Genomic DNA, 10599 nt, shown 5'->3' on the forward strand with positions numbered 1-10599 from the left:
AGGAAAAACTGAAGAACTATTAATTAAACAACTCAAGACCTGTGAAAAGAAAATGCAAGAACTCACTGACTCCATCAAAAGACCAAACTTGAGAATCATGGGCATCGAAGAAGGAGAACAGGTGCAAGAGAAGGGAATGCGTAATATATTCAACAAAATAATAATGGAAAATTTCCCAAATCTAGAGAAAGATATTCCCATACAAATGCAAGAGGCCTCCAGGACACCAAACACACCAGATCAAAATAGAACTACTCCATGACATATCATCATTAAAACAACAAGTTCAGAAACTAAGGAAAGAATATTGAAGGCTGTAAGAGAGAAAAAACAAGTAACATACAAAGGTAAACCCATCAAAATCACAGCAGACTTCTCAACAGAAACATTAAAAGCAAGAAGAGTGTGGGGTGAGATCTTCCGAGCACTGAATGAAAATAACTTCAACCCCAGGATACTCTACCCAGCAAAGCTATCATTCAAAATAGATGGAGCAATAAAAGTCTTCCATGATAAGCAGAAACTAAAACAATATGTGACCACAAAGCCACCATTACAAAAGATTCTGCAAGGGATCCTGCACACAGAAAGTGACACCCAACTTAACCATGAAAAGGCAGGCAGCACCAAACCACAGGATAAGAAAAAGCAAGACAGTAGAGAGTAACATCAAGTTAGGTACACACAATCAAACCTTCAAACAACTAAGATAACTAAATGGCAGGAATCACCACATACCTATCAGTACTAACACTTAATGTTAATGGACTTAATTCACCCATCAAAAGACACCGTTTGACTAAATGGATTAAAAAAGAAGATCCAACAATTTGTTGCTTACAGGAGACTCATCTCACCGACAGACATAAGCATATGCTTAGGATGAAAGGCTGGAAGAAGATTTACCAAGCCGATGGCCCCTGAAAACAAGCAGGAGTAGCAATACTTATCTCTGACAAAGTAGACTTCAAACCTACATTGATCAAACGAGATAAAGAAGGACATTCCATACTAATAAAAGGGGAAATAGACCAAAAGGAAATAATAATCATCAATGTCAATGCACCCAATGTCAATGCACCCAATTTCATCAAACATACCCTGAAAGACCTAAAAGCATATATAAACGCCAACACAGTGGTTGTGGGAGACTTTAACACTCCATTATCATCAATAGATAGGTCATCCAAACAAAAACTCAATAAAGAAATCCAAGATCTAAAATATGCAATAGATCAAGTGGACCTAGTAGATGTCTACAGAACATTTCATCCAACCTCTACACAATATACATTCTTCTCAGCAGCCCATGGAACCTTCTCCAAAATAGATCATATCCTAGGGCACAAAGCAAGCCTCAGCAAATATAAGAAAATAGAAATAATACCGTGCATACTATCTGACCACAATGCAGTAAAAGTAGAACTCAACAACAAAAGTAAAGACAAAAAACATGCAAACAGCTGGAAACTAAATAACTCATTACTTAATGAAGAATGGATCATCGATGCAATAAAAGAGGAAATTAAAAAGTTCCTAGAAGTCAATGAAAATGAAAACACAACCTACCGGAACCTATGGGACACAGCTAAGGCAGTCTTGAGAGGAAAGTTTATAGCCATGAGTGCATATATTAAAAAGATTGAAAGATCCCAAATCAATGACCTAATGATACATCTCAAACTCCTAGAAAAACAAGAACAAGCAAATCCCAAAACAAATAGAAGGAGAGAAATAATAAAAATAAGAGCTGAAATCAACGAAATAGAAACCAAAAAAACCATACAAAGAATTAATGAAACAAAAAGTTGGTTCTTTGAAAAAATAAACAAGATCGATAGACCCCTGGCAAACCTGACTAAAATGAGGAGAGAAAAAACCCAAATTAGTAGAATTAGGAATGCAAAAGGCGAGATAACAACAAACACCATGGAAGTCCAGGAAATCATCAGAGAGTACTTTGAGAACCTATATTCAAATAAATTTGAAAATCTCAAAGAAATGGACAGATTTCTACATACATATGATCATCCAAAACTGAACCAAGAGGAAATTGATCACCTGAATAGACCTATAACACAAAATGAAATTGAAGCAGCAATCAAGAGTCTCCCCAAAAAGAAAAGTCCAGGACCTGATGGATTCTCTGCTGAATTCTATCAGACCTTTAAAGAAGAACTGATACCAACCCTCCTTAAACTGTTCCATGAAATAGAAAGGGAAGGAAAACTGCCAAACACATTTTATGAAGCCAGTATTACACTTATCCCAAAACCAGGCAAAGACACCTCCAAAAAGGAGAACTATAGGCCAATCTCCTTAATGAACATTGATGCAAAAATCCTCAACAAAATAATGGCAAATCGAATTCAGCAACACATCAAAAAGATTATTCACCACGACCAGGTAGGCTTCATCCCAGGGATGCAGGGGTGGTTCAACATACAAAAATCAATAAACGTAATAAACCACATTAACAGAAGCAAAGACAAAAACCACTTGATCATCTCAATAGATGCAGAAAAAGCCTTTGATAAGATCCAACATCATTTCATGATAAAAACTCTAAGAAAACAATAGAAGGAAAGTTCCTCAACATTATAAAAGCTATATATGACAAACCTACAGCCAGCATTATACTTAACGGAGAAAAATTAAAACCATTCCCTCTAAAATCAGGAACCAGACAAGGATGCTCACTATCTCCACTCCTATTCAACATAGTACTGGAATTCCTAGCCAGAGCAATTAGGCAAGAAGAAGGAATAAAAGGAATACAAATAGGTAAAGAAACTGTCAAAATATCCCTATTTGCAGACGACATGATCCTATACCTTAAAGACCCAAAAAACTCTACTCAGAAGCTTCTAGACATCATCAATAGCTATAGCAAGGTAGCAGGATATAAAATCAACATAGAAAAATCATTAGCATTTCTATACACTAACAAAGAGCAAACGGAAAAAGAATGTATGAAAACAATTCCATTTACAATAGCCTCAAACAAAATCAAATACCTAGGTGTAAACCTAACAAAAGATATGAAAGACCTCTACAAGGAAAACTATACACTTCTGCAGAAAGAGATTGAGAAAGACTACAGAAAGTGGAGAGATCTCCCATGCTCATGGATTGGTAGAATCAACATAGTAAAAATGTCGATACTCCCAAAAGTAATCTACATGTTTAATGCAATTCCCATCAAAATTCCAATGACATTCATTAAAGAGATTGAAAAATCTACTGTTAAATTTATATGGAAACACAAGAGGCCACGAATAGCCAAGGCAATACTCAGTCAAAAGAACAATGCAGGAGGTATCACAATACCTGACTTCAAACTATATTACAAAGCAATAATAATAAAAACAGCATGGTTCTAGCACAAAAACAGACATGAAGACCAGTGGAACAGAATAGAGGATCCAGATATGAAGCCACACAACTATGAGCAACTTATCTTTGACAAAGGAGCTAAAAATATACGATGGAGAAATAGCAGCCTCTTCAACAAAAACTGCTGGGAAAACTGGTTAGCAGTCTGCAAAAAACTGAAACTAGATCCATGTATATCACCCTATACCAAGATTAACTCAAAATGGATCAAGGATCTTAATATCAGACGCCAAACTCTTAAGTTGATACAAGAAAGAGTAGGAAATACTCTGGAGTTAGTAGGTATAGGTAAGAACTTTCTCAATGAAACCCCAGCAGCACAGCAACTAAGAGATAGCATAGGTAAATGGGACCTCATAAAACTAAAGAGCTTCTGTTCATCAAAAGAAATGGTCTCTAAACTGAAGAGAACACCCACAGAGTGGGAGAAAATATTTGCCAACTATACATCAGACAAAGGACTGATAACCAGAATATACAGGGAACTTAAAAAACTAAATTCTCCCAAAACTAATGAACCAATAAAGAAATGGGCATGTGAACTAAACAGAACTTTCTCAAAAGAAGAAATTCAAATGGCCAGAAAACACATGAAAAAATGCTCACCATCTCTAGCAATAAAGGAAATGCAAATTAAAACCACGCTAAGATTCCACCTCACCCCTGTTAGAAAAGCCATCATTAGCAACACTACCAACAACAGGTGTTGGCGAGGATGCGGGGGAAAAAGGAACCCTCTTACACTGTTGGTGGGAATGTAGACTAGTACAACCACTCTGGAAAAAAATTTGGAGGCTTCTTAAAAAGCTGGACATCGATCTACCATTTGATCCAGCAATACCACTCTTGGGGATATACCCAAAAACTGTTACTCCAGAGGCACCTGGACATCCATGTTTATTGCGGCACTATTCACAATAGCCAAGTTATGGAAACAGCCAAGATGCCCCACCACTGACGAATGGATTAAGAAAATGTGGCATCTATACACAATGGAATTTTATGCAGCCATGAAGAACGAAATGTTATCATTCGCTGGTAAATGGATGGAATTGGAGAACATCATTCTGAGTGAGGTTAGCCTGGCCCAAAAGACCAAAAATCGTATGTTCTCCCTCATATGTGGACATTAGATCAAGGGCAAACACAACAAGGGGATTGGACTATGAGCACATGATAAAAGCGAGAGCACACAAGGGAGGGGTGAGGATAGGTAAGACACCTAAAAAACTAGCTAGCATTTGTTGCCTTTAATGCAGAGAAACTGAAGCATTTTGGTGGTACACAGCATGACTTAGTGGGGCAGCTTCTATGGCTGCTGCAGTTTGCATGACCAAGCCCAGAGACTAGATTATCTGCTCAGGCGTTACCATCAGCGAGTGGGTCATGAAGGTTAGAATGTGAGTGCAAATGGCTCACAAAACAAGGATAGAGGCAGGTTTGAACTAGAAATTGCCAGAGTGATCCTACAGCAGCAGCAGCGTGGGAATGGGCTTGGGCCTGGCTTGGACTGAGATCTTTTAGGAGGTGGGTCTGACACTGTGACTCAGCTGGTGCCCACCCTGACTCAAATCCTCTTGGGCCCACCTGTTCCTGGCAATGGCACTGCGCTCCGCAAATCCTGTTCTTCCCCTCCTACACCACTCAAGGAGTCAAGTCCTGTGCCCATTGGCACCAGTTGGTGACCTGGTCATGGAATCCCTGTTGCATGCCGAGGTCATTAAGGTCTGGTCTCTCAAGCACATGGTAAAATTTAAAACCAGCTGTATCCTCTCCTTGACTATGAGCTGCCTGCAAGGCAGCTTGCAGGGGACTCTTAGCAAGAGTGGGAAATCTCTTGGCCTGTGGAGGGATCCCCAAATGAATGGTTCCCAGCGCTTGATAAGCCAGAGCTTCCTCTTGACCTTCCTCTGGCATTAACTCAAAATCTCCAAACTGAACTTACTTTTAAGGTGGGGCTGACAGTTCAGCACTTCCACCATCCATGGCATCTTGTTACTGCTTCTCACACTCCTGTATGATTGCTTTAAGAGGTGAGTCCCACATCCTGGCTTGACTACTAAGGAAGAAAATCCTTTACTTCTTACTTCTACAGCTCTACCACTCTATCATAAGTCTGTACCATATTCTATTGTATAATTTCTACCTTATAATTCTAACATATAATACCATGTAATTTTACCTTATAATTCTTGTACTGTAAAATGCTTATCATCTTATTGAATAATTTTTACCTTATAATTTTTCTGCCATATACTACCATATAATTCTACTTTATATTTCTAATTTCTACCTTTTAATTCAAATTTCTACCTTATAACTCTAATTTCTACCTTATAAGTCTAAAGTCTACCTTATAATTCAATTTCTACCTTATAATTTTTAACACAGCTTTTTAAAGCCTAGAGTTCTCAGTCCTTAGACCCATGTTTTTATACCTGGCTTTATTCAATTCACTCTCTCCCCACACCTTACTTGTTTCTTATTATCTCTTACAAGCACACTTCTCAGAGAGTTTCTCATCTTCTTGGGTTTCAAGTTCCCTCATAGTTAATTACCCATCCAGGCATCACATCGCTTTCAGGTCCCTGTTTGGGGTCCCACCTCTTGCATGTCACCTCACTCTCAAGTCCCTGCTCAGGCACCAGCTCTCATGTCCCACATGAGGTTGTCCTAGAACCCTAACTGTGGGTGATGGGAGATGCCTGAAAAGACAACAGACAAAAGACTAAACATTCATAAAGCTGGGGCAAGGTAGGCTGGGTGCTCAGAAGGAGATACACCATTAACCTCCACCTCCAGTGAGTTTATTATATACAGTCGCAACACAAGGTGGTGAGATGATTTTTGGAGGAGAGGGCATGACATTGTAATCCTCGGGAACAGGAGGAACCTGTGACAGCTTCTCTTTGAATGTAAACATTAAAAGAAAAAACAACTGTGCTGCATCTTGCCTACTTCTGCAGGTGAGGCTGTGCCAATTCAAGTGTGCAATCTATTGGGCATAACTATGCTTGCTCCCTTCTGTAGTTTAGGGTTGTGCCTTTTGGCTCCCAACATATATCTGTACCTATATCTATATCTATTTATATCTATATATATAGATAGATGTATATGTATGTATGTATATACATATATATGAATATTTTAGAATTTATTATTATGGTTTAAAAATATTTCTTTAGTGAAGTTACATACTATTACCTCACATACATTGAAATTTCTGATGATAGACTAAAATTCTCTTATAAGTTTTCAACCTCTATGTCTTTTTGCTATTTTACACCTGATTTACCCCTATTTAACTTTTTACCCCTATTAACTCTTTTCCATTAACACAAAATAAATAGTTCTTGTTATTTAAAAAAGTACATAATTATTATATTTTTTAATATTTATCTTTATTTGGCAGTATTGGGGTATGAACTCATGTCCCCAATCCATTCTTAAGCTTTTTACTTATTTTTCAGTTAGGGTCTCTCAGTTTTGTCCAGGGTTGGCCTCAAACTACAATCTTAAGGTCTCATGCATCTCTGGGATGACAGGCACAGGCCTCTAGGCCTAGCTTTTTGGTTGAGATGGCAGCTTTTTGTTTTGGCTGAACTTGAAATATAGTGCTCCAGGTCTCCAACTTCTAAGTATCTGGGATTACACGAATTAGCCATTATGCCAAGTTTATATACATTTCTATTGCACATTTACCTTATAAACTGTTACTTTTTAAAAAGCAGCTTAAAGTATTTGCTAGATCTCTAATAGCCTTGAATAGCATACTTTATAACTTACAAAGATCAAGGTACATATTTGTGGGAAAATCTTTTCATAGGTACTATAAATTGACAACCTTCAGAGCTAATTAGTTTCCAAAAGCTTAATTATGAGCCAAATGAAAATTTGATATTATAAATTATTTAGGAAAACATACTCATTTATTAAACAGATTAATAACAAGGGACTGTTCTTGCCTCCTATCATTGCAACTTAATTTATTCTAACATAATTCATGAGAATGTCATTTTTATGTAGATTTTTGACATGAAATATGTCACTTAAACTTTCCAATCTTCTGTTTCCTTATGTGAAAAATATAAATGATAATAGTCTAAGTTTAGTCAGAATCTTTGATTGAGTTGACTAAGTTTAGAAAATCATAATAGAATTTTGAATGTGGCATATGTATATAAATAAATAACAAGATTTTAAAGTGCAAGTAGTATATGCCATAGATTTGAAAACTACTTTGCTTCAAGAGATACATTTTGAATGATTTTGACAAAAATGATTGAAGTTGTACCATGAAAAGAAGCAAACAGTTGGAAGAAATTAATGAAAAAAAGTTTCATAGGTACAGTAATTTTTTTTTTTTTGTGATGGTACTAGAGTTTGAACTCAGGGCCTTTCGCTTCCTAGGCAGGAACTCTACCACTTGAGGCACTTTGCCAGCCCTAAAAGTTTATGAAGGAAGAGTTTTTTGTTTGTTTATGCCTGTGGTGTGTGTGTATGTGTGTGTGTGTGTGTGTGTGAGAGAGAGAGAGAGAGAGAGAGAAAGAGGGAGAAAGAGAGAGAATGATTACTTTTTTCAATACACTTTCTAGAGGTATTTGTAGCTTTGCATGTAGTATAACAAATAATATCATTTCTTTGTTCCTTTTATCTGGTTTTCTGAAATAGTAGTAACCTTTATAAATATAATACCACACAGTAAAATTGACATGGATGCAATCTACACATAGTATTCAGATTTTACCAGTTTACACTTACTCATTTGTGAATGTATATGTATTTCTATGTAATTCTTTCTCACTTGGTTGTGTTGTATTATGTTTTTATGCATTGCTGGATTTAATTTATTAATAAAATCAATGTTTTATAAATATAATCTCAAACTCAATGTGTTAGTTCATTTCCATTACTGTAATAAAATATGTGACATAATCAAATTATAAAGAGGACACATTTATTTTGGCTAACAGTTTCAGAGATTTCTATTCATGTTTGTTTGAACTGCTTGTGTTGGGTTTATAACAACATATTTCATCATGGTCAGAGCATATGGCAGTGGAGGTATGTTAAACTCATCAGTTCTGGGAAACAAAGAGACAGGAAAGAGCTATAACCCCAATATCCTCTCCAAGAACATGTCCTTGATGATTTAACTTCCTTCCACTAGGCCTTAACTTTTAAAGGTTCTACAACTTCCCATTATACGATGGACCTGAGACCAAACATTTAGCATATGAGCATGTGGGGAACAGTCCAAATCCAAACTGTAGAACTTACAATTATTGAAAACTCAACCTATGCTAATAGAGGTAGCTATCTTTAAGCCTCTTCACAACATTTTAACCAAGTGATCAGTATGCATCCATATTTTTGTTTAAGGATGCCTCATTTATTGTGTATTATTTCTGCTGAAAAACATCTTGTTTATTATGTATTGTTGATTTATTGACATTTAACTGACAACTAATAGAACTGTAAGTCACTATTGAATGATTCTTACCAAACACATTGATTTTCTGTTAAGTTCAAGAGAACCTTCATCACTATTCTTATTGAAAATCATAGTCAGCAAAATCACCAACAAAACACAAAAATGTGAAAACTATAACATTACATAGGCTATTACATGGCTATATATTTTTTTAAAACATAAGAGCTGCAACATGATGTCAAACTCAGGTGAGAATATGAATGTTGGGTGAATCATGTTTCACAGCTTTACACATGTTGGTGAAATGACTACCAAAGTTCCAGAAATATGGATTTGGGAATTACAAATTAATTTTTAGTGAGTAGTCAAGTTATCAAATATAGATCCTATAAAAATGAGTAGCAACTGAATATTTTTGAAAATTTTTGCCTAAAACTCATGAGAAAAAATGAAAAAATGGGATATAATTTTCTTTTTTATAATATTGTTGTCTAGTTTTGGTACCAGCATAATACTAGCCCCATGAAAGAAAGCAGCAAGTTTTCACTTCACTTCTAGTTTTTGGAAGAATGTCCAAAGTTGATGTATCATTCCTTAAATGTTCTGATAGAATTTTCCGGTTAAGTTTTATGGACATAGATTTATTTGGTATGAATTTTCAAATTATAAATTAAATTTCATGCATAGTTATAACCTTCAGATTATTTATTTTATCTTGCTTTAAATTTGGCAGTCAGTGGTTTTTGAAGAATTTGCTGAAAGTCAAAAGAATTTGTAGGTTAGAAAATTTATAAATGTAAAGTTGTGTACAGTATTCCCTTAATGTACCTAAAGGAATTTTAAAAAGATGTCCTATTTAATTGTGGAAATTGGTGATTTGTGTCTTTATTTTATCTATATTGGTAGGGGTTTACCAATTGTATAATTTTTTTCATAGAATTGTCTGTATCTTAATTTATTCCTCCATTTTTTTCTATTTCAATTTTATTATTTTCATCTCTTATCTTTACTATTTCATTTCTTCTGTTTTCTGTGGGCTTATTTTCTCAAATTTTTCAAGTTTCATCATGAAAGATGTTTTTATTTGTAATGTGCTTGGTGCTATAATTTTTATAATTTTTTTCCTCTAAGGTTTGTTTTAATAGTTTGATATTATTTTGGAGTTTTGAGTGTGTGTCTATGTGTATTTATGCTTTTTGTTGTTCTGGGATTTGAACTCAGGGTTTTGTGCTTGTTAGGCAGACACTGAATCACTTGAACTATGCCCTTAGCCCTTATTTTGCCTTTTCATTTTGATTTATGTGTGTTATCTGTGTTTATTTCCTCTAAATCTTGCTTTTTGTGTCATGAGGTATTTAGTAAGCATAGTGTTTACTTTCCAATTATTTGGTGATATGTCAGCTTTCTGTAATTGATTTACAATTTGATTTCATGTTAGTCAGAGAACTTACTCTGTATGATTTGTATATTTTAAAATTTGGTGTGGTTTGTTTTATGACCCATGATATGGTATACATTAGTGAATATTCTTTGGTCACTTGAAAACAGTGTTTATTTTGCTGTTATTAGTTGGAGAGTTTCAAATATATCATTTACACTGTGATTATTAATTTTGTCATTCAGTTCTTCATATGCTTGTTGATTTTTTTACTTAGTTTATAATATAATATTTGCATTCATTAATATTATTTATTTATTATTGATGAGTTAAAGCTAAGTGTTTGTCACTTTATTATATTTATTGTTCTATTTGGTTTTCTTTCTCTGAG

Source organism: Castor canadensis, chromosome X (assembly GCF_047511655.1).
Source record: "Castor canadensis chromosome X, mCasCan1.hap1v2, whole genome shotgun sequence".
NCBI lineage: Eukaryota > Metazoa > Chordata > Mammalia > Rodentia > Castoridae > Castor > Castor canadensis.